Source organism: Lissotriton vulgaris, chromosome 11, assembly GCF_964263255.1.
Source record: "Lissotriton vulgaris chromosome 11, aLisVul1.2, whole genome shotgun sequence".
In the NCBI taxonomy this organism is placed as follows: domain Eukaryota; kingdom Metazoa; phylum Chordata; class Amphibia; order Caudata; family Salamandridae; genus Lissotriton; species Lissotriton vulgaris.
Window position 1 is genome coordinate 379978660 of NC_141699.1, and position 24325 is coordinate 380002984.

The window sequence follows — 24325 nt, forward strand, 5'->3', positions numbered from 1 at the left end:
CTGCGCGGACGAACTCGCCCCGCTGAGGACCCCGCCTAGCAGACCCGGCAGCAAGAAGGCCCCATGGTTCACCGACGAACTCAAGAGCTCCAAGAAGAACTGCCGAGCCCTCGAGAAAGTCTGGAAAAGGGAACCGACACCGGACAACAGGACCTCCTACAAACTTGCCACCCGGAAACACCACCAGCTGATCCGCGCCGCCAAGAAAACAGCATTCAAGGACCGGTTGGACAACAACGCACACAACTGCAAGGAACTCTTCTACATCGTGAAAGAGCTTTCCAACCCCAGCGCAGGCAACAACGACATCACCCCATCGCAAGACCTCTGCAACTCCCTCGCTTCATACTTCCACAACAAGATCACGGACATACACAGCAGCTTCAACAACCAACCAACGCACACCATGACCGAACAACCACCCCCCACCACCACCCTCCACGCCTGGACCCCGATCAGCACCGAAGACACCATCCGCACGATGAACTCCATCCACTCCGGATCACCGACCGACCCCTGCCCTCACCACGTCTTCAACAAGGCCGACGCTGTCATCGCACCCCACCTGCGAGACATCATCAACACATCCTTCGACACCACCATCTTCCCTGAGAGCTGGAAACACACCGAACTCAGCGCTCTACTCAAGAAACCAACAGCGGACCCCACCGACCTCAAGAATTACCGCCCCATCTTTCTTCTCCCGTTTCCAGCCAAAGTCATCGAGAAGACCGTCAACAAGCAGATGGCCGCCTTCCTCGAGACGAACGGATCCCTCGACCCCTCACAGTCCGGCTTCCGAGCCAAACACAGCACCGAGACCGCCCTCATCGCCGCCACCGATGACATCCGAGCCCTGATGGACAATGGAGAAACAGCGGCCCTCATCCTCCTAGACCTCTCCGCGGCATTCGACACGGTCTGCCACCGCACCCTAGTACGGCGCCTCAGCAACATCGGAATCCAGGACAAGGCGCTGGAATGGATCATCTCCTTCCTCGACGGAAGAACACAGAGAGTCCGCCTACCACCGTACAAGTCAGAGGCCTCCGAAGTCATCTGCGGCGTCCCCCAAGGATCATCTCTGAGCCCCACCCTCTTCAACGTCTACATGAGCCCCCTCGCGGCCATCGTACGCAAACACAACCTCAGCATAATCTCCTACGCCGACGACACCCAGCTGATCCTCTCCCTGACCAACGACCCCGCCGCCGCCAGAGCCAACCTGCACGAAGGGATGAAAGAGGTAGCCGAGTGGATGACGACCAGCCGCCTGAAACTGAACTCGGACAAGACGGAGGTCCTCATCCTGGGCTCCTCACCCTCCGCCTGGGACGACTCCTGGTGGCCTCCCGCCCTGGGCACCGCACCCAAACCGACAGACCAGGCACGAAACCTGGGCTTCATCCTGGACTCCTCCCTCTCCATGACCAGGCAAGTCAACAACGTCTCCTCGGCGTGCTTCAACATCCTACGCATGCTACGGAAGATCTTCTGGTGGATCCCCACAGAGACCAGGAAGACCGTCACCCAGGCCCTCGTCACCAGCCGACTGGACTACGGCAACGCCCTCTACGCCGGTACCACCGCCAAGCTCCAGAAGAGACTCCAGCGGATCCAAAACGCCTCAGCCAGACTCATCCTCGACATCCCACGAACCAGCCACATCTCCGGACATCTGAGAGACCTTCACTGGCTCCCCGTCAACAAGAGAATCACCTTCCGCCTCCTCACCCACGCACACAAAGCCCTACACGACCAAGGCCCGAGCTACCTCAACAGCCGAGTCAACTTCTACGCTCCCAAACGCCACCTCCGATCAGCCAACCACGCCCTCGCCGCCGTCCCCCGCATCCGAAGAGCGACTACAGGAGGAAGGTCCTTCTCCTACCTGGCCGCCAAGACCTGGAACTCCCTCCCGACCGACCTGCGCCTGACCCAAGACCACCTCTCCTTCAGGAAGAAGCTGAAGACCTGGCTGTTCGAGCAGTAGCGGCACCCCCCCCCCCCCCCAGCGCCTTGAGACCCTACGCTTTATAAGTGTCACTGATTGATTGATTGATGCATCAGCATAGACAATAGCGATTCTTTAATTGCGATTAATCAGGAATCGCAATTAAAGAATCGTTATTGCCTATGCATGTAGGAATCGCATCAAATTTCGTGATTCCTACAAATTCCTTAATTGCGACTCGCAAATTGCGACTCGTAATTAAGGAATTGATTCCCACTCATTCCCGTTGGGCCCAAAGGCCCATAGGAATGAATGGGAATTTCATGCGCTATTTGCGAGTACCCAATAGGTACTTGCAAATTGTGCATGCAATTTCAAGGGTGCAAGGTTTCCAAAGGAATACCCTGTTGCACCCCTAAAATGACAATTTAACCACATGTTGCACACACACATGCTCCAAGGGCATGTGTGTGTGTAACATGTGACTTTGAATAATGCACATGTAATTTTGCATGTCTGCTTACTCACCTTATTCATGTACCAACTCACACAATAGATCATGTTGGTTTTTGTTTCCACAGCACAGGAAATTTTAGTATGTATTGACCATACTCATCATTGAATACCACACAAATTGTGTGAGTATTTTATTATTATTATTTTGTTGTTTATTTTTTTGTGTGTTTCTTTCCTGACGAAAGCTCCATAGACCCGGCTGGGCTTAGAGAGCTGAAACATGTTGACACATCTTCTAAGACACATGGTAGTCCAGTAACACGATTACCGCTATATCGCTACTCCTTTTTAACGATAGTGCCTACCCATTAACAATAAATAACTTTTTAGGTTAGACACTATTTTTATTTTATTTTTTCATTACATTTTCACTATCTCTGGACACTTCTACCTGTACCGGAGGTGGCCTCGGGTGAGGCAGGCATCCAGCACGTTAATCGATTACCCGATGAATACGCCATGACTCCTGATGGGGCGGAAAAAAGATATACCGCAACGATAAAACCAGGATGTCTATGAGGGTTTTCGAATAAAAACCAATGGTTTTGTAGAAACAAGTGTCCATTCTATTTTTGATTATCGACTCCTGCAAATAACCATTTTGATTGTCGCCCCAATCTGTTATTGTTGGCTTCTTATGGGGAATGCCATCCTGCTGCAACGCAATGCGTATGTTTTATATCCATTGATGAAGGCACCCGCTCCCAAAGTGCCCCCTGTAGCTATAAGGCGACCTTTTTGCCCATTAAAGTAAGCAGTGGCATTACCCCTCCTAGAAACTTATGCAACCAGGTAACATGTGAGAGATTGATCCGGACCATATTAGCCCCCTGAACTGCGCTTTCTGCCCACTGTACTACTGCCTGACCTTTGCTGTAAATTGGTGCCTAATAAACTAAATCCGGCCTGCAGGACAGAATAACTTAGCCTATGCTGCATCCTGCGCCCACCTGCACCATGAAAAGCAGCCCAGCTGAACCATTAACACTGCAGTATAGGCAGCACTGCTTAAACCAGTTAGCAATTGTAATTGAACTGCAAGTAGTACTGATACCGGCTCTATCCGTGGATAATCGCAATACCCAACACCAAGGTAACTGTGCCTGCTCCCCTCTCTGGGCCCCAAGATGGATCCCCCCCCTCCAGTATTGTCCTCACCGAACCGTTACTGTGTCAGCGCCCAGGGGGAGGCTCCCACTTTTGTTCCGTATCCACCAAATTCTACCTATATGTGGCTATGGCCCGAGTTATCACCTTGCAATATTCCTTAGCCCTTGATGGTAAGCGCTACCCTTTGTTCTTTTGCTTCCTTAGGATGGTGAACTGCACTACAGCCTAACTCATGACAGGACACATAACACTGTTAGAGCACTACCACATCAAACACAAAGTCCTCCACCGTTGTGTGCCGGAACTGAATGCTGGCTACCCTGAATGTTCTGCCAGTTGCCATCTGAAGATCATATTACCGCCATGTCGGCGCCATGCGCCTCCCACCAGCATGTGGAGAAAAGGAAAAAATAAACAGTCCGCGTTTGGAGATCCACCTTTTTGAAGCCTGACTTATAAATGTATAATAGACAGTACATTCATATGAAACCCGTGAGCACCTCCCTGGCAAGAAAGCTGTAGTTCCAGTACACTCTGAAGCTGCTCTTCCGTGAGCGTGAGCTAGGCGCCAGAGCCCTGTGCACACCCCAAGAACATCCGTCGCGCCTCTTGGGGTGCCACAAAAAATCCAGAACCACCGTCCTACCTCCTCGCATTTCCTGCTAACCCCTCCCACTCCCCTTAACCAAGTCTACTGCTGGCCCAGCCTCTTGCCCGTAATGCCACTGCCCTCCTCCCCTAGGGGTGGGGGCTCTCAATCCTTGAACTCAAAGCGAGGGGTCACGTGACCACCCAGCACAACTCTCACACTGGTTACTGGTGCGGAAACGATGTCTGTTTATAGCACTGTATGTTTACCACCCTTCAGTTCCTCATACTGCAGCTCCCATCTGTCTTAAGAGTTCGTTCACACCGCATGTCCCTCTCACACTCGCGCGTATTCTCTTTAGCTTTGTTTTCAGCTGCCCCCAGGTTTCCTCTAATGCGAGGTCACTTGGTCCCAAAGTAACCGTGTACTCTATAAATGCACATTTATATGTGCATTCATTTAAGAGTTAGTTTAACATGTTTATATTCAGGAGAAGGGAATATTTAGTATTCACGAGACAAATAATATTATATTAACTGGCCCCTGTTTTCTTCTCTTTCAGACATGTGCCCGGTTTAATATGTTTTGAAAGGAACCATTTTGCGAAGGCTATTTATTGGAGTATTTCTGTCAGGCACTGTCAGTGATTGCTAATTACTTGTAATAGAACATAAGTGGTGGCAGTTTTGAGACTGCAGTGTTTATTTGCACTGTGTTCTATATCCAGACTGCTGAAGAACTGGCGTAGTCGCCTCTGCAGAGCGACAAGTGATCTGTTCCTTTCCGATCCCCTATCCCACAAGTTATCACCCTGACTGATCAGCTCTGCAGGTCCGAAGGTAAAGTTGTTCTGGACAGAGAGGGAGAGAAATTACCAGTGCCCTGGTACCCCCACAGAGGTGGCCACAGAGAGGAACACCTTTAGGTGGAAATATTCAACGTGTGTGGGGGAATTCCTCAGCTGTTAGATGTCAAAGTGTGTCGAACAGCCAATCAGAAATGGGCAGGGGACGAGGGACCAGGAGAGGGGGGTTGGGAGATGGCTCGTACACTGGTAGTGCTGGACTTTAGAATGAGGTGGCTCTTGCACATCACGAAATTGAGTGACTCTGAGAGATTTCAAAAGATTTTCACAAAGGGTTTAGACCTCAGCAGCGTGGCCAGGAAGCAGGAAGCCAGGAAGCAGAAGTGGGCAGAGAGTTTTGAGGTCAGTGAAAGACATAACGATGCTGGCAAGGAAGGAGCTAGATAAGGACGTTCAAGAAGGCAGAATGGTGCCCCTTTCAGAAGGTTCCACTACATGACAGAGCAGCACTCACATATCGAGTTGCAATCTACTTTTCGTGGCAGGAGGTATGACCGAGAGAGTGTTCAGCGATGTATTTTAATTTGGATAAGGCAATTGGCAGAGGGTCTGTTGTACTGGATTAGATATGGCAGACTGCAGTACCAATGCAATTTTTTTTTCTTTTTGATTGTTGCCCGTATATCGGGAATGCTTTCACTTGTTTCACACACCATTCAGGATAAGGGTTTTCATTACTTTGCATTTATGTTTTAAGTTCCTTACTAATGATTTACAGTGGCATTTGCTGTGCTTGCGATGTGTAGTAAATTCTGAAATTGGCAGCTAAGAAGAGCATTCGCTCCCAGCATGCGCTACCCTAACATGATGATTGTCTTTTTGTGGCGAGAGTGGAGAAGCAAGATGAGTGCCTAAATCAATGCACCAGTTTTGAAAGTTTGAAGTCATGGCAGAGACCTTTAAGGTACTGTTAGCACATGAAAAAGGTAGAAGGAGCATCTACACACCACTAACATTCCTGGGATGTGAACTCACTCTCTGGCTGTGGAATCCAGGTGGTCACCTGACAAGCTATAAAATACTGAGTTAATCCAAGAGGTAAAGTGCATAAGAGCTCAGAGCTGTGAGTGTCACATCAACTGTTGAGGCATCTGATTTTTTTATGTAAAGTTGGGTACCTGCAGAAACATGGCAATTTTAACGAAAAAGTCAAGAAACGCCCACAATAGGACTAGGGTAACAAACAGAGCCAGGGAAGACATTGTGATGTGATAAACACTTTTTGAGGGTTACAATGATGGGTCCCTGTGGCTGCAAGAGTTTTGGACTACCCTGTTGGATGCTCAGGCACTGCCACATGTGCTGGCCTGAAAGGGTCAGTGTGTGAACCATTTTCCTTTTGGCCCCTTTGGCCCTGAGGGGATCAAACAAAATGACCACACGCTGAGCGTTTCAAGGTGGTCCATCTGGAGGTGCCAGAGTGCTAGCCAGAACAGTCCAATACAGTGAGAATCCCAATGAAATAGCGAATTTAGATACTTTTAGATGTGGTAGGGCCAAATTGTTTTGGGCTATTCACATGCGCCGTGGGGACATTGTCCTCTTCTCTAAGTTAGCATCAGCACGCTGTAGACTGTCTGCAGCTTTATGCACATTCTACATGTGTTTATTTAGCAAATGCTTCTTTTTAAATTTTCACACAAGAACCTACTGATGTTTTAACTCTCTGCGGGTTCCTGGCATTTTGTCTGACCATTGTGAACAAGGTCGAACAACAATGCCCCTTGTTATTCTCTTCTGGTCAGGCCCTAGCACCTAGACAAAACATAAAGATGTAGCTGTTGTTTGGGAAAACGTACTTTGGTCTTATTGGAATACACGGATAGGTAGTTAACACTTGGAGAGGGATATTTCCAGGCAGAAGAGCATGGTGTACAGCACATCAACCTCCATTTTAGAAAGAAATAAAGCACAGCATAGCATTCAGAAAGAGTAACTATGTGGTATTAGGTGTATGATTGTGTGGTAGAAAACAAATCAATTATAAGATTTATTTCATGAAAAATTAGACATTGGCCAAGTTATTGCTCAAAATGACTTCAAGGCACCACATAGTCTGACACTGTTGTGAAGATGCAACTGCTGTGTCTGGAGAGGAGCATGGGTTTCAAAGTAAAACAAATCTAGGGTATGAACAGTAGCATAACTGAAGCATTGTTTACAGTGGGCGAGATGACCTTAGTTGGGCGCAGTGAAGTGCTCAACATTGTCCCCAGCAGACATTCGGACTCCAGGGGAGCAGGTTGCACTTCACAGTATCATTAAGAAAAATAGTATTGCTTGAATTTTGTCTCCTAAATATTGTTTACAAAAATATCATCCCATTCGGTGTAGATTTTGTAATATTAAATCCAATGTGGCCATTGTTTGTACAAATAAATAAATAAATAAATTAATACATATATGCTAGTCACAGAAACAAACAAGGTGAGAGTGGTTAAATCAATAGAAGAGGTAGGTGATCACTAAACGCAAGACAGAAAGGACATCATCTGGGGAGGGTTTATCTGGTGTCAGTAAAAGCGTCAGAAGAAAAAAAGCCTGGTAGAAATAGCAAGTTGATAGAGATAATAGAGAGAACTGTTTAGCTTTCTTGATAGAATTTTGTGCTCAGGAAATTACTAAGTCTAAGTTTATAAATTTAAAAGATATATTTGTATTATTTTGATATGCTCGCGCCTATGCGAACAAAACACATAAGCTATTCGATGAGGGCACAACTGCATCTGTCGCTGTGTCTTGGTGGTCCAGGCTGCAATGCAGCTTATTGCTCTCGAGGCTCTATTTCCTGTGTTGCAATGTCCTAAAGTTCACAGCTGTAAGGAACTGTCCTGTCGCTCCACATATAGAATCAACACATTCTGTAGTACAAATGAAATATAAAACGTGAAATATACCTCCCATCCTCCCCCCGGCCCATTCCCCTCCAGTCTTCTATTGCCGGGCCATATAGTACATATGTTGTGTCTCTCCCACCAACCAGTGTCCATGTTCTCCACATTCATACAGAGCAGTGGTCTAAGCTCTCAGCTCCACCCCTGCTGGGTGTGCAGAGGGCCTGTAGGATAATCTTGTTTCGACTGATGTTTCAGTGAATTGTTGAATACGATCTTTCCACTGGTCTACAAGAAGGTATTTGCGCTGTCCCAATCTTTCCCCTACGGTAGGGCAATGGCCTCCGCCACAGACTATCGCCTCACCTCCTCACCTCCTCTTTCTATCAGCACCAAGGAAAGCCTTCAGGGGATCCACAATGCTCTGCTATAGCTCGTCTAGCAAGAACTAAGACCAGGGCTAGAAAGTCTGAGCGAAACCTAGGCCATGTCTCTGCAGTGCGTACATGCCCAGGAGGTAGCTCTCGTTTGCGTGGAGGCCCATCCTATCCACCACCATTTTTCAGGGTCGAGGTGACGCGTGCCAATAGGCTGCAACCAACGGCATGCCCATGTCATGTGTAAGAAATCCGCATTGCTCAGGGTGCACCCAGGGCAACTCTTGACGTTAGTGCAGCTGATAACATTCAGTCCCTGGTGAGGGAAGTATGTGCTGTGTAAATAGTTGTACTGCGGATATTTGAACCTGGTATTTCTGGACACCAGACCAGTTTGCTCTAGTACTGCAAACCATGCAGTATCCCTCTCCACTGCAGCCCACCAATAGGCCCTATACCACGACTGGGGTCAGGGGCGCATCTAGGCTCATGGTGGCCCTGGGCAGGGAGCGTAGGTCAGGAGCCCAAGAAGAGGGGGTCCGGGCAGGGCGGAGCACCGAGGCCAGTGAAGAGGGCGGGTCAGGGTGTTTGGAAGTGGAACAGAGCCGAAGGCTGCCAAATCCTTGCCAGGGGCGGCCACGCAAATATGTATCCATCCTCAGAAGATTATTATATTAACACCTTCGCTGCTATTGATATTTTCCTCCTGTGATGAATTGTTGGAAAGCCCATTGTTCATGACGAGCTCAGCTCATCATCAGCACAGCTCCACTGTGCCTCATGACGAGCTGAGCTCGTTGTAGTATCCCCTCTCCTGTTCTTTCTCCCATGTTTCTCCTGCCCTCCCTCCCATGTTCCATTTAGAATTGTTTTGGTTCCTTCTACTCTGACATTCTTAGGTTAGTAATGTTCTACTGTACTTCAGTTATACCTGGTACCTGTTTGTGGTGGTTGTACAAGCTGTCTCCTGGAATAAACTTCATGCAAGCATCTACTTGGCTCTTCTTGATTGCAACATAATTTGGCGACGATCGGGATATTAAAGCCTGAAGCTAGAAAAGGACCCATTTCTTCTTCTACAATTTTTTTTTTTAAAAATGAAGCGTTCACCGTTTCCAGTAAGGACCTATTCAAGGTATTTTTTTTTTTTATTTCTGTATATGTGTTATGTTATAACACCAGCGGCAGTTTCTACTAGTTTACGTGCTTTGATTGCACCTGTGGCCGTTTTTCTACTTCGACCTTTCTTTAACTCTTAGAAATCTCCTAATATCTACTCTACATGTTCCTCGTAGACCTCTCCGTGTGAAATCCGTTTGACTTTGCCCTTCAATATATGTATTTTCCTGGTTTGGCATTTATTGGAAAGAAGCATCTTTTAAAAAAAGATTAACTTACTGTATCTTCACTCGCGTGAGCGCTGTTTGTTTACAGAAGCTCTTCATTACGCGCCTGGATTCTGCGCGTCATCATTCCATCGCGCACTTTGCTTCAGCGCACTCCTACGTCACCACGCGTTTGTCTACGCGTCTTCACGCACAGCGTTGCGCTCCAGCAGCCATTTTGGGTTCCCATGACAACGAACACAATCAGAACTCCGTTTTAAACTTCATTTACTCGATAATTTTTCCTCTGCTTTCATTTATCTTCTAGTTTGATTATTTATATACTTTCCTCATTTATATTTATTAACTTTTTCCCGTGTGCATTACTAATACAGAGAAAACATTCTACAACTTTCTACAATGAAATCGACTGAACAACTGTGCTGCTGACAACGAAATCAACTAGACAACGGTGACTACTTTTATTTTTTTTCTTTACTCCTTATTTTATTTGTATCTACTTCAAAATGTCCAATAACATTACTTCGCCAGCTCGTTTTTTACCTTCTGCTGGTGATCCTAAAGTGGAATGGGACCTTTGGTACCCAACTTTCCTAGCCTATGTAGATGTGGTAGAGGAGGATGGGTGTTCTCCTAAAAGGAAACTTGCCTTGTTAAAAAGTTGTCTAGGTGGAGCTGGTCTCAAAGAATTAGAAAGTTTACCGCCCATTGAGAATGTAGGTGGAGGTGATTTAAATGTTTTTGAGGTCGTTATTAAGCAACTAAGTACCAGATTTGGAAGAAAAATCAACACTGTTATGGAAAGATTTAAGTTCCATTCTAGGGTACAAAAAGAAGATGAATCCATTGAAACTTACGTTGCTGCTCTATGTACTTTAGCTGGTTCTTGTTCTTTCGAAACCATAAATTTTGACCAGGTTTTGAGAGATCAAATCATGATGCGTACCAAGAGCAAAAAGATACAAGAACGTTTATGGATGGGCACTGAGTCTTCCCTTAGTGCTGTATTAAACATTGCTAAGGGCATTGAGCAATCTGAATTGTTCGTAAATGAAATTAGAGGGCATGAAGCTAAATCTAAAGTAATTATTCCTGAGGTTTCCTTAGTAAGAAATTCTTCCAATTACAGGAAACCTGTATTCACCCCTACTAGAAAAGATAATTTTGGTAGAGACAATAAACCTTTTCCTAAGAAATCTCAAATAATATGCTATAGATGTGGTGCTAATGATCATGTGGGAAACTATAGAGGCTGTCCAGCCTGGAACAAGATCTGCATCAAATGTAAAAAGTCAGGCCATTTTAGCAAAATGTGTAAGTCTTCACAGAAAGTCAATTTTCTGTTGTATGATGAATATGATGACTGTGAACAACCGTCTGAAATTGACACCATGTTGTGTGTTGGTGATACTGAATGTAAAAGTTTTCCCAGTGATATTATCTTTATTAATGATGTAGAAATATCTATGCTCATTGACTCCTGTGCCTGGTACACTATAATCGGCAAAAATATTTTTGATAAATTTTGGAGCTCAACAAAACTTTTACCACCTGATATACATCCTGGAGGGTACACTGGGAAGAAAATAGACCTTGAAGGTTACATGTGGGCGGACATTAGGTTTAAAGATAGAACTACTAGAGGGAAGGTTTACGTTTCCACTAAAGGGGCATCTATTTTATGCTGGCCTCATCAATACGATTTGGGAATCAAACTTGACCCTAATGCTTCTCCTCCTGTATATGTGGTGTCACCAGAAAATGATTTTGTTCTTCAATTAAAAAAGGATTTTCCCTGCATTTTTAATGATAATTTGGGGTTTTTTGCCAATTTCAAACACCGTATCATATTTAAAGAGTCAGTAATTCCTGTCCGACATAGAGTCAGAAATGTACCCTTAGCGTACCGTGACAAACTGAAGGTAATTTTATCAGATCTAGTTTTAAAAAAAATCATCGAACCAGTTGAGTCATCCCCATGGGTTTCGCCAGTTGTTTTGTCCCTTAAGAGCAATGGCGAACTTCGTCTGTGTGTAGACCTCCGCAGTCTGAACAAGGAGATCTGGATTGACAGACATCCCCTACCCCACATACATGAGCTCATGTCTACCCTTTCGGGTGCCTGCGTTTTTTCCACCCTAGATTTGACCAGCGCTTACCATCAAGTAATTTTGCATGAAGATTCGAAATTTCTGACCACTTTCATTACATCTGAGGGCTTGTTTCAGTATTGTCGAATGCCCTTCGGTCCAGCCAGTGCGGCATCTGTATTCCAACGCCTTATGAAAACTGTGCTTGAAGGGTGTGAGGGTGCAATTGCCTTTCAGGATGACATCCTAATACATGGGAAAAATTTTGAGGAACACGATAAAAATCTGGTAAAAGTTTTAAAAAGTGTTCAAGAATATGGGTTGACACTTAAACTTTCCAAATGCAAATTCAGACAAAGTAAAGTCGAGTACCTTGGTCACGAAATTTCGGCTCTGGGTATTAAACCTAAACTTAACCACATCAAAAGTATATCTAAAGCTCCTTCACCCTTGAACAAAGATCAGCTAGTCTCTTTTTTAGGCCTCACTGAGTTTTATAGTAAATTTGTTCAGGATTATGCCTCAAAAGTACATCCTCTCAGGTTGTTATTAAAGAAAGATGCTAAGTTTTCATGGAATAGTGATCAGCAACATGCGTTTGAGTTACTGAAGCAAGAAATTATCAATGCCCCATTTTTAAGACCGTTCGATCTTGGAAAAGAGTGCATAGTGTGTGTTGACGCAAGGAATGTTGGCTTAGGTTCAGTCTTAATGCAAAAAGACAAAGGTGAAGAGTATGTAGTTTCTTACGCTTCAAGAACTTTGCGGGGTGCTGAGTACAACTATTCCACAATAGAGAAAGAGTTACTAGCATGTACCTGGGCCTCAGAAAACTTTAGGCAATTTCTCTGGTGAACCAGATTCCGTTTAAGAACCGACCATAAGCCTTTAATTAACATGCTGGCAGCTGGTGGTGGAAGAATGTTAACTGCGCGTTTAGCACGCCTGGCTGCAAAGTTACAGGAATTTCAGTGTATTGTCGAATATGTTCCTGGTCGTTTAAATGTGCACGCTGACTGCATGTCCAGGTTGCCATTGATCAATTCTGTATTTTCTGGTGATTGGAATAATGATTCCGATGTTGTGTTTAATATTGATGATGTCAACGATTGTTGTACTGCAGGTTCTTCTGGTAGTATTTCTGAAACTGAGTGGAGAGAAGCAATGGAAAGTGACCCTAATTTGCCTTTGTTAACTAGGTACTTGCAGTATAGTTGGCCTCAAGAACGATATTTGTCTGGGGACATTCTTTCCTTTTTCAAGGTACAGGATGAACTTATGTTTGACCAAGGTTTCATCCTCCGAGGTGATAAAATCATTCCTCCTATTTCTTTGAGAGAAAGAAATATTTCCATGGCTCATGAAGGACATATGGGCATGTCCAGTACTAAGAGGCGTATTCGCGAATTTTACTGGTGGCCTGGTATAGATAACATGGTTGACAAATGGGTTAGTTCATGTTCTCCTTGTGGTAAAAGTGATAAGACTGTCAAACCATTGGCTGTTGACATTTCTCCCATTGAATTTGTTTCTTGTCCCTGGAAGAAGTTGTGTATTGACATAATTGGACCTCTTAATTTATCTTCCCACCAAAATGTGTTTGGTTTGGTCCTCATTGATTATTTTTCTAAATGGCCAGAATTAAAAATTGTTGACAAGGTTGGGTCTATTCAAATCGTTCAGTTCTTAGATGAGGTTTTTTGTAGAGAAGGCATCCCTGCTGAAATTGTGTCGGACAATTTATTAGCAAAGAGTTCTTGTCTTTTGTCCAGAGGTGTGGCATTGTGCACAAAAGGGTGTCCAACTACAATCCCCAAGCCAATGGTCAAACAGAACGCTTCAACAGAGTCATCAAAGAGTCCATCCAGCTTGCTGTTAAGAGCAATTTAGATTGGAGGAAAGCTTTACGTTCAACCTTACTGTCTTATCGCACTTCACCCAACTCTGTTACAGGTTTTTCACCTTTTGAATTGCTTAGAGGCAGGAAACCTGGATCCAAACTCCTTCCTTGGTGGATGAAAGTTAAGCTTCCCTGCGAATCTTCAGTGGATTCTGACAGTGTTAAGGACAGGGTTTTGAAATATCAAGAGAAAATGAAAGCTAATTTCCTGTCTGCTAAAAGTTCTGGCCAGAAGGTCAAGGTGGGCGATGTTGTACGTGTCAAGTTTGGCAGAGCTTTTGACAATAAGTGGAACAAGTGGTCAGACCCTTGCAAGGTTATTGAAGTATTTTCAAAGGCCGTGAGGGTTGAGGATGGCAAAATATGGAACTTTAGAAGGATTTCTCTTTGTAAGAGTTTAAATCTTCTTCCTCACACTAAACTCTGTCCTACTCTACCTTCCTTCAATGACCATTCCACTGATAAGCTCAATGTTTCTGTCAAACAAAGTGATGCATCTTATTCTCCTTTGTTTGACACTTTTGATCGTGAAAGTCAGGGCGTTGATTGTCCCATTCCCGTGCCTGACAATTGTAATTCTCCTGTGCCTGACAATTGTAATCAGAATAATGAACAGCCTAGTACTAAGCATGTTAGTAGTTCTGTTAATGAAAATGTTCCCATACAATCTTCTGATGTTCCTAATGCTGATTCTCTTCAAAGGAAAAGTGTACGAGTTAAACACACTCCTGTAAAGTTGCGTGATTACTTTCATTCGTTTTTTTTCTTTTCCACTGTTTTTTTTTGTTTTTTTAGGGGGGAAGGTGTGTAGTATCCCCTCTCCTGTTCTTTCTCCCATGTTTCTCCTGCCCTACCTCCCATGTTCCATTTAGAATTGTTTTGGTTCCTTCTACTCTGACATTCTTAGGTTAGTAATGTTCTACTGTACTTCAGTTATACCTGGTACCTGTTTGTGGTGGTTGTACAAGCTGTCTCCTGGATTAAACTTCATGCAAGCATCTACTTGGCTCTTCTTGATTGCAACACTCGTCATGAGCATCGAAGGGGTTAAGGATATATATTGGCGTGGTGGTCCCTGGGGTTTGGTGGCCCTGTGCAGGTGCACAGCTTGCACATGCCTAAGGCCACCCCTGCTGGGGTGGCAACGTGAGAGCCAGCAGTGACCGAGATAACCAGGAGACAAGCCAACAACCCCTTCAAGCGTAAGCAGTACACTAGGCACAAGCTGAGGAAGGGCGGGTGGGCCTGTAAAAGGAAATGGAAGCCAGTGGACCCGAAAGTGGAACTGCAGGCACATAAAATTGAGCAGGTAAAGTAAAAGCCAAACATTAAAATGACTGATTTGCTTAGGGGTTGGTGAATTTGTAGGCAAAACTATGTATTTGAGTGTGGTGAGAGACAAAATACCTTGTACACAAAATTCGGTGAAAGATGTACAAATTGCAAAGTGTATCCTGTTGTGTAAACTCTGAGGCGAACCTGTGTATGTTTCACTGTCCATCAACAGAACACAGTGTATAGCCATAATGATTGGTGTACTATTGAAAAAACGTAATTAATTGTGGCATGCTCCTCTGTACAATTTAGTGGAGGATTATCCTTTCATGAACATATTCCAGTGCTGTCCGACCTTTAGTTCTCTGCCTTTACTTCCGGTTACATTTACTTCCATTTCATTACTTTGACAGCAACTTTATTTTGTCTGCCTTTACAGAATTGTACCATCACTTACCAAAACACATGACATAACGTGTATTTGTAAAGCGCACATTCACCCAAGGGTATCTTGGCACTGAATGACACCTGTTTATTGTTGCCTGACTCAATAGTATTCATTTTATCGACCTCAGAAGGATGAAAGGCTGCATGGTCCCACTAGGATTTGAACCTGTGACCATGAATTCAAACACAGGGCCCCTTTCGGGGACGCATTAGTCCACTAAGCCGCCAGCCCCATCTTCACTTTACTCAAAGCATCAGTAAAGCAAGCTATATAATAAGTATAATTTAGATTTAATTAAGAAAAGTCACTAAATTATTTGGCAATAATGAACAACTCTGGATTTAATCTGTCAAGCGCTGGACTTCTCGTCGACATTTGGAGTGTCTTCCTGGCTTGAAGAAAGGGCCTCTTATGTCCAGAGGCAGTGCCAGATGCACAATTAAACATTAAGTCCAGCTATGATCCAGAAAAAAATTCATCAAGAAGGAGAAACATGGATTTGCAATGCAATCTGTCTCGCATTTGTGAAAGTTAGAGCTCTTGGAGTTGAAAAAGAAAATGTTTATTACTTTAGTTTTTTTGCATGCAGTGAAGTGAGGATATTTGCATAGCGCTATTGCCATTTGTATGAATTTGTGGTGCTGGGGAACCAGAAAATGGGAAATAGGTTGTGAGGGAGGGGAGACAAGTGTAATAATATGTTGGTTCTAAAAAAAAAAAAGTAACAACGACCAGGAAAAATCAACCCCTCATAAGAAATGCAAGATTAAGTACAGCATGTTAAATGTAAGCAGGAACAACATGGTTACCTTCATGTTTTTACAGTTAGTATTTTTGTCTGAAAAGTAAGTACATGACTACAGGGACTCGTTTTAATGTCCATTGCTCATATCCTTACAAAACATAAGCAGTATGGTTTAAAGACCAAATCCCTGAACACAGAGCTGCAGTACACATTTTTTAAACTAAAATAAAAAAAATAGCGGAGGCAATGTTGTTCCAAGAAAGACGAAAAAACGAAAGTAGCACTTCACTGCCAAACTCTGAGATAGATTGTCTTTGCCCTGCTCCATGTATGGAGTGAGTAAACAGTGGCGCTGTTGCCAGACGATTATGTGAGCATCACTAGAGAGGGGCTTTGGCTCCGCCCACATGTTGGGAGCCAGGAGTGCATGGCTTGATTAGGCAGAAGTTGTGTGCTTCCAAAAAAGTGTGCTTGCCATCCACTCAGTTGGAGCATTTTGTTTATCCAGTTGCCTTAGCTAGAACTTTCGGGGGCACCCACATGGAATTGGAATGCTGTTAATGTATCTTGGATAAATAGCTAATTTATGTTGTTTTTCTCTGGCAACAGCACAGGTGGAAGGAGGGCAGTCATTAACCTACATGGATGATCTTTAGGCCTGGCTGAACAGTGCAACTGTCACTTGTCCTTTTAACTTACACTAATATTATTCAACAGTTATTTCTTAAAAAGAAATAATATATATATATTCGCATACTATTTGCTTATAGTGCTTCACGTTATAATACAAAGCCAGACATATTTTCATTGCTAATGCTTGTTTTATTTTACATTCTGTTTTTGTAGTCTAATGTTTTTAATTGACAAATAACCTACAAATACAAGCACTCCATGAAAAAAACAAAAAATGATAGGATACTTCCCTGCCATGGGTCAACTTGAGAGCTTCTATTTGTTTTTCTCATGTTCTAAATCTAAATGTGACCCTGTCCTCCTAATGTTAGCTGCTCCCTCATGACTGAATAGATGAGCGTGCTGAAAATATAATGCTGGCTTGGCTCACCTTGTCTCAAGTCGCCTTATTCTAGGGATGCCAGTGTCTCACCCTGCTTGGGGATTTGGCATGGCCTAGTCAAAGCCTTGCGTGCCACTGATACCACTTGCTCCTTTGTTGTTGTGGAGGTGACATCTTGAAATTAAAATGTGTTTTGTTTCTCACTAGTAATGCTGCTTAACAACAGCCATGCTTTGATACAACATACACTGCTATTTGGCCACTGCTCAATTATTACCATCATGACTGCAACCAGCTCAAATAAGTCCTGTTTCTTCAAAATTAATTCTGGGGCAGGGCCCTGGCAAACACCTGCTCAAATTAAGCACTGGATGTGTGTGTGCATATAGTTGTCGCTAGAATGTCTTTAACTACTGACTTAAAAAAATCAGTTCTAGGGTCAGCACATCAGACCAAATAAACCTCATTCAAAAAGATGTCAAGACTATGCAAACCTAAGCCACTGGTTCCATAAGCACATCCACACTGAGATGAACTGCCTCCCTTCAGAAAAAGAACGTCAACCCTGCCTTTGCAGAGTTCTCTGTGCACACTCCTACAATTTAAGTAGCACTTGGAGTAAATTCAGTTTACAGTTAAAATATACATGACTATTTACCATTCAATTGGACGGGTTGTCTTGTAGAAACCTACCTCACAATACTAGATGTTGTATGTTTATGCTGATCCACATATATAGAGCAGACTCTAAAACCGGCATGTTTCAAGTCGCTCAGGCTGATAGATGGTGAAATTCATAGTGAGAAGTACATGTAGGATAGAGGGGTACATAGTATTCAGATTTCAGAATCAAATTACAAATTTCAGGATGTATGCCTGGTGCTCACATAAAGCAGCTTGTACAGATACATGGTTTCATTTAAGGCGTATATTGCGAGCAATTTGTCCAGACAGGTTGGTCCAGAGGCGAACTGCACATCACATAGCGTAGGGGCTAAACAGAGATAACAAAAGAAGAATGTGTGTTCCCCTACTACTATTCGTGGTAGTGGTGTGCTCCTGTGTGTTTAGTAAAGCTAGCCATATAGTTCCATGATGTGGTTTAGAGAAATATTTACAGGGGTTACTTACAGTACGCAGCACAGCAGCATAGGCGCTTATGAGCACAGGTGGAATTAAATCAGCTCCAGGAGACGGAGACAACAGGAAGATAAGAGCCGACAGACAGGGAGTCTGCCATCTTATGCCCTTTAGCAGCAAAATAGATGAATAAATAAACTAAAAATGTAAAAGGGATGGCACAGGACCCTTGTCTTGTAAATGTAAATGGGATGGATTGGACCCTTGCCTTGTAGATGTAAAAAGGATGGCATTGGACCCTTGCCATGTAGATGTAAAAAAGATGGCATTGGATCCTTGCCTTGCAGATGTAAAAGGGATGGCACTGGACCCTTGCCTTGTAGATGTAAACGGGATGGCATTAGACTCTTGCCTTGTAACTGTAAAAGGGATGGCATTGGACCCTTGTCTTGTAAATGTAAAAGGGATGGCATTGGGTCCTTGCCTTGGAAAAGTAAAAGGGATTGCACAGGACCCTTGTCTTGTAAATGTAAATGGGATGGATTGGACCCTTGCCTTGTAGATGTAAAAAGGATGGCATTGGACCCTTGCCATGTAGATGTAAAAAAGATGGCATTGGATCCTTGCCTTGCACATGTAAAAGGGATGGCACTGGACCCTTGCCTTGTAGATGTAAACGGGATGGCATTAGACTCTTGCCTTGTAACTGTAAAAGGGATGGCATTGGACCCTTGTCTTGTAAATGTAAAAGGGATGGCATTGGGTCCTTGCCTTGGAAAAGTAAAAGGGATTGCACAGGACCCTTGTCTTGTAAATGTAAATGGGATGGATTGGACCCTTGCCTTGTAGATGTAAAAAGGATGGCATTGGACCCTTGCCATGTAGATGTAAAAAAGATGGCATTGGATCCTTGCCTTGCAGATGTAAAAGGGATGGCACTGGACCCTTGCCTTGTAGATGTAAACGGGATGGCATTAGACTCTTGCCTTGTAACTGTAAAAGGGATGGCATTGGACCCTTGTCTTGTAAATGTTAAAGGATGGCATTGGACTCTTGCCTTGCAGATGTAAAAGGGATGGCACTGGACCCTTGCCTTGTAAGTGTAAAAGGGATGGCATTGGACCCTTGCCTTGTAAGTGTAAAAGGGATGGCATTGGACCCTTGCCTAGTAAATGTAAATGGGGTGGCATTGGACCCTTGCCTTGTACCTGTGCTGCCACCTCGTGAACCCAGAATGGAGCTAATTGATGCTCAGTTAAGTTTCTGGCATTCCTGGGTCTGTGCCATGGGGACTGATAATTTTTCAGTAATATAGTGCCAGTTTTAAAATGAGGTGCTATTTATATGCTGCTTGGATGTGGGTGCACAATGTACTGCAAACCTGAATAGCAGTGGCAGCCAGCACGGATCTGGAGTGGTGGGGCTGGGGGAGAGGGGGGGCGAGTCGGTAAGAAGGTATAATTGAAATAAAAGGAAGAATTCACTTACATCCCTGCCGCTCTGTCCCACTCTGTCCCTCCGCCGAACTGGAATCAGCCAGGCTCCCCTTAACCAATCACAACACTGCAATGCAGCATTGTGATTGTCTCCCCTAAAACAATCACACCAGCGTTGTGATTGGTCTGAGCCCCTTGGTCCGGAGCTCAGATAGGGACTGGGGGCCTGGGCATGTACTCCACCTGGGCTGTAATGCAGCCTGGTGCAGAACATACAAAGTGCGCATGAGTGTTTGGCCGGCCCATTAGAGCCGGCCAAAGCATCATGTGCACTTTAGTGTGCTCACCACTCCTTCAATACTCTGTCAAAAGAGCAGCCCCGCCCTCATGTTGCCGCAGCAGGGAAGAATAAAATACTAACATTGCAATATTATCATTTTATTTTTCCTTTCTTTTACTGCTACACAGCAGCAGTGGGGCGACGCTCCTCTGCCTTAGCGAAGGGAGGAGCCGCCACTGCTACATGTGAGAAAGGCCATTAGCAAACACACATTGTGGCTTTGTGCAAGACGAAGACACCGGCCATCAAATGCTTAAATACTCGAGGTCCAGCATACAAATGTGAAAACAATCATAAAAATATACTATTGTATTTAGTATGTAATGTAATAGTCCAAATGTGAAGGATGCTATAGTTAGACCTGGAGCATTACAGTGTTTCCCGAAACTGTGAAGCAGCAAGGTCCAGAAGCAGGGGGAAGTGCACCATCCCTGCAGCCTTGCTTCTCCACGCTCATAGCCGGCCATATATATTTTGGAATACTAAAGTGACTACCCTTTAAAATCCATTTTCTGTAAAGGAGCTGCCTCCGAAAAGGGTAATGTGGTTTCAGTCTAAAATACCTGGGTTCAGCCTCAAGTGAGAGCCAACAGATTGAGAGGCACCGGAAGTGAGGGCTACTTCATAGCTCTCAAGTTACGTTCGTCCAGTGGGCAGTCTTGGGCACCTCTAAAATAGGCATCCAAGTCAGTCCATGCAAATAAAAGTAAACTTCAAGATGAAGCAGCATTTTTACGTTACAGGTCCAAGATCACACATAAAGACATACAGCAAGTTGTTTGTGGCTGTGGTTCTATCCCCTCATCTGTCTTTTTCGGCTTTAAAGGCAAATTGTGTGTGTCTCCATGATATTGTGCATTTTTTGCCACGTGCGCTGAGAAGGGTGTAGGTCATGCTTGTGCCCAATACGACTGCCTGCCATTTTCTGATCCCCACCTGTTGGGGAAAAAAACTAATTTCCACAAATACCTATGAATTCTCGATGGGAGCTCTAAGGGCAAGCAATAAGTCAATGGGATTGTGTAAATAATGAAGTAAAAAAACATAATATTTGAAGGGGAAACAGACACACAAATTAAGAAGCACCTACTAAGAAATGTGAGAGTTACCTATATGTGTCAGATTATTAAGTGTGTCTATCAGAAAGTTACGTGTGTCGGTCATGTATTGCAGTCTTTTTCCTGACACGACAGAAAGCACCTCCACACCATGAGACTGCATGCACCGCGTTGCAATTGGCATGTCTTTATAGCTGCAAAGCTGCCAATTGTAACCGCAACATTGGTACAAAGACACTGTATGTTAGCTTGATTCTGGAGTGAAATCCCCTGACAAATTAGCAGCTAAAGAATCTATGCCGTGATCAGAAGAATGCATCCTGTTATACACAGAGGCAACTAGGTGTCGACGGGACCTGTTCAGTTGGGTGTGACTTCGACAGCCATGCGGGCGTCCACGGAATCCAGCACTCACAAAGTGAAGGCGGTACATCGCGCAATAACTACACTCCACGCGGTTACTTGAAGTGTAAAAGGCTATTTATTAGGACAAGGTTGCAATCAATTAGACTTATTAACAGTACATCAATGCATGAAAATATACATTTCCATCCCATACCCACCCATTCTCCATTCTGCCTTTCCAAAACCATCTTACCTGTTTGACTCTTCACCCATTCACTCGATAACCTCCTTCCTTTCCCCATTCTCACCTTCACTTGCCCTCCAAGCATCCTCTGTTGACTTTGCCTTTATTGCTCATTGCCTCCCATGCCCCACTATCAGTCACCTGTGTACCATTCTCCCCCCACCCGAGGGGTGGGGAGTCACATACGGGCGGATCCACCCCTCGGGTGGGGGGAGAACGGTACACAGGTGTATCTCTATGATATTGTGCATGTTTTGCCACATGCTGAGAAGGGTGTAGGTCATGCTTGTGCCCACTACGACTGCCTGCCATTTTCTGATCCCCACCTGTTGGGGAAAAAAACTAATTTCCACAAATACCTATGAATTCTCGATGGGAGCTCTAAGGGCAAGCAATAAGTCAATGGGATTGTGTAAATAATGAAGTAAAAAAACATAATATTTGAAGGGGAAACAGACACACAAATTAAGAAGCACCTACTAAGAAATGTGAGAGTTACCTATATGTGTCAGATTATTAAGTGTGTCTATCAGAAAGTTACGTGTGTCGGTCATGTATTGCAGTCTTTTTCCTGACACGACAGAAAGCACCTCCACACCATGAGACTGCATGCACCGCGTTGCAATTGGCATGTCTTTATAGCTGCAAAGCTGCCAATTGTAACCGCAACATTGGTACAAAGACACTGTATGTTAGCTTGATTCTGGAGTGAAATCCCCTGACAAATTAGCAGCTAAAGAATCTATGCCGTGATCAGAAGAATGCATCCTGTTATACACAGAGGCAACTAGGTGTCGACGGGACCTGTTCAGTTGGGTGTGACTTCGACAGCCATGCGGGCGTCCACGGAATCCAGCACTCACAAAGTGAAGGCGGTACATCGCGCAATAACTACACTCCACGCGGTTACTTGAAGTGTAAAAGGCTATTTATTAGGACAAGGTTGCAATCAATTAGACTTATTAACAGTACATCAATGCATGAAAATATACATTTCCATCCCATACCCACCCATTCTCCATTCTGCCTTGCCAAAACCATCTCACCTGTTTGAATCTTCACCCATTCACTGGATAACCTCCTTCCTTTCCCCATTCTCATCTTCACTTGCCCTCCAAGCATCCTCTGTTGACTTTGCTTTTATTGCTCATTGCCTCCCATGCCCCACTATCAGTCACCTGTGTACCATTCTCCCCCCACCCGAGGGGTGGGGAGTCACATACGGGCGGATCCACCCCTCGGGTGGGGGGAGAACGGTACACAGGTGTATCTCTATGATATTGTGCATGTTTTGCCACATGCTGAGAAGGGTGTAGGTCATGCTTGTGCCCACTACGACTGCCTGCCATTTTCTGATCCCCACCTGTTGGGGAAAAAACAAATTTCCAGAAATACCTATGAATTCTCGCTGGGAGCTCTAAGGGCAAGCAATAAGTCAATGGGATTGTGTAAATAATGAAGTAAAAAAACATAATATTTGAAGGGGAAACAGACACAAAAATTAAGAAGCACCTACTAAGAAATGTGAGAGTTACCTATATGTGTCATATTATTAAGTGTGTCTATCAGAAAGTTACGTGTGTCTGTCATGTATTGCACTCTTTTTCCTGACACGACAGAAAGCACCTCCACACCATGAGACTGCGTGCACCGCGTTGCAATTGGCATGTCTTTATAGCTGCAAAGCTGGCAATTGTAACCACAACATTGGTACAAAGACACTGTATGTTAGCTTGATTCTGGAGTGAAATCCCCTGACAAATTAGCAGCTAAAGAATCTATGCCGTGATCAGAAGAATGCATCCTGTTATACACAGAGGCAACTAGGTGTCGACGGTACCTGTTCAGTTGGGTGTGACTTCGACAGCCATGCGGGCGTCCACGGAATCCAGCACTTACAAAGTGAAGGCGGTACATTGCGCAATAACTACACTCCACGCTGTTACTTGAAGTGTAAAAGGCCATTTATTAGGACAAGGTTGCAATCAATTAGACTTATTAACAGTACATCAATGCATGAAAATATACATTTCCATCCCATACCCACGCATTCTCCATTCTGCCTTTCCAAAACCATCTTACCTGTTTGACTCTTCACCCATTCACTCGATAACCTCCTTCCTTTCCCCATTCTCACCTTCACTTGCCCTCCAAGCATCCTCTGTTGACTTTGCCTTTATTGCTCATTGCCTCCTGTGCCCCACTATCAGTCACCTGTGTACCGTTCTCCCCCCACCCGAGGGGTGGGAAGCCCGTATGTGACTCCCCACCCCTCCAAAGTACTGTAACGCCTCTGCTCCGCAATCTGCCCTAAACTGGCACCCCAGACCTCAAACCACCCCCGGTCCTTCCCTGAAAACCTGTAGGGTGGGCGGGTGGACAAACTTAAACATCCTTCCGGTGGTGCTCAGGTGTCAGGAAGAGGCCGGATCTTTCTCTCCTGACACCTTATATGCACTCCCCAATCCAATACCCTTCCTTTAACCCCTCTAGTCCCGCCCTCCACCTTGTCTTTCCGTTTATCACGTGAAAACCCCGGGGGAAGACTAGTCTGCGACCTTCACTTTCCCCGGGGGCTGCATTTGTGCCATGGTGGAGCGGGGAGACCCCCGGGGGTGGAGGAAGGAGGTCGGGCAGAGCAGATATTGCTTTGGGAGGAGGAGTGAATATTGAAGAGGGGTTGCCGCCTTATTAAGGGAAAGGTTGCGTTTGTGCTGAGTGGGGGAGTGTTCTTAAAGCAAAGCTGGTGGAGGAAGCA

At 44.6% G+C, this 24325-nt stretch overlaps 1 protein-coding gene across 1 annotated transcript in view; it reads left to right on the forward strand.

Annotated features, from left to right (window-relative positions):
• The first annotated feature begins 5389 nt into the window (after positions 1–5389).
• Positions 5390–24325, forward strand: part of LOC147679817 (beta-1,3-galactosyltransferase 2-like) — a 294865-nt gene continuing 275929 nt past the window's right edge. Inside the window, exon 1 of the mRNA XM_086943370.1 lies at positions 5390–5522. The gene's annotated coding sequence lies outside the window, so the exon portion shown is untranslated. The remainder of the gene's footprint in view (positions 5523–24325) is intronic.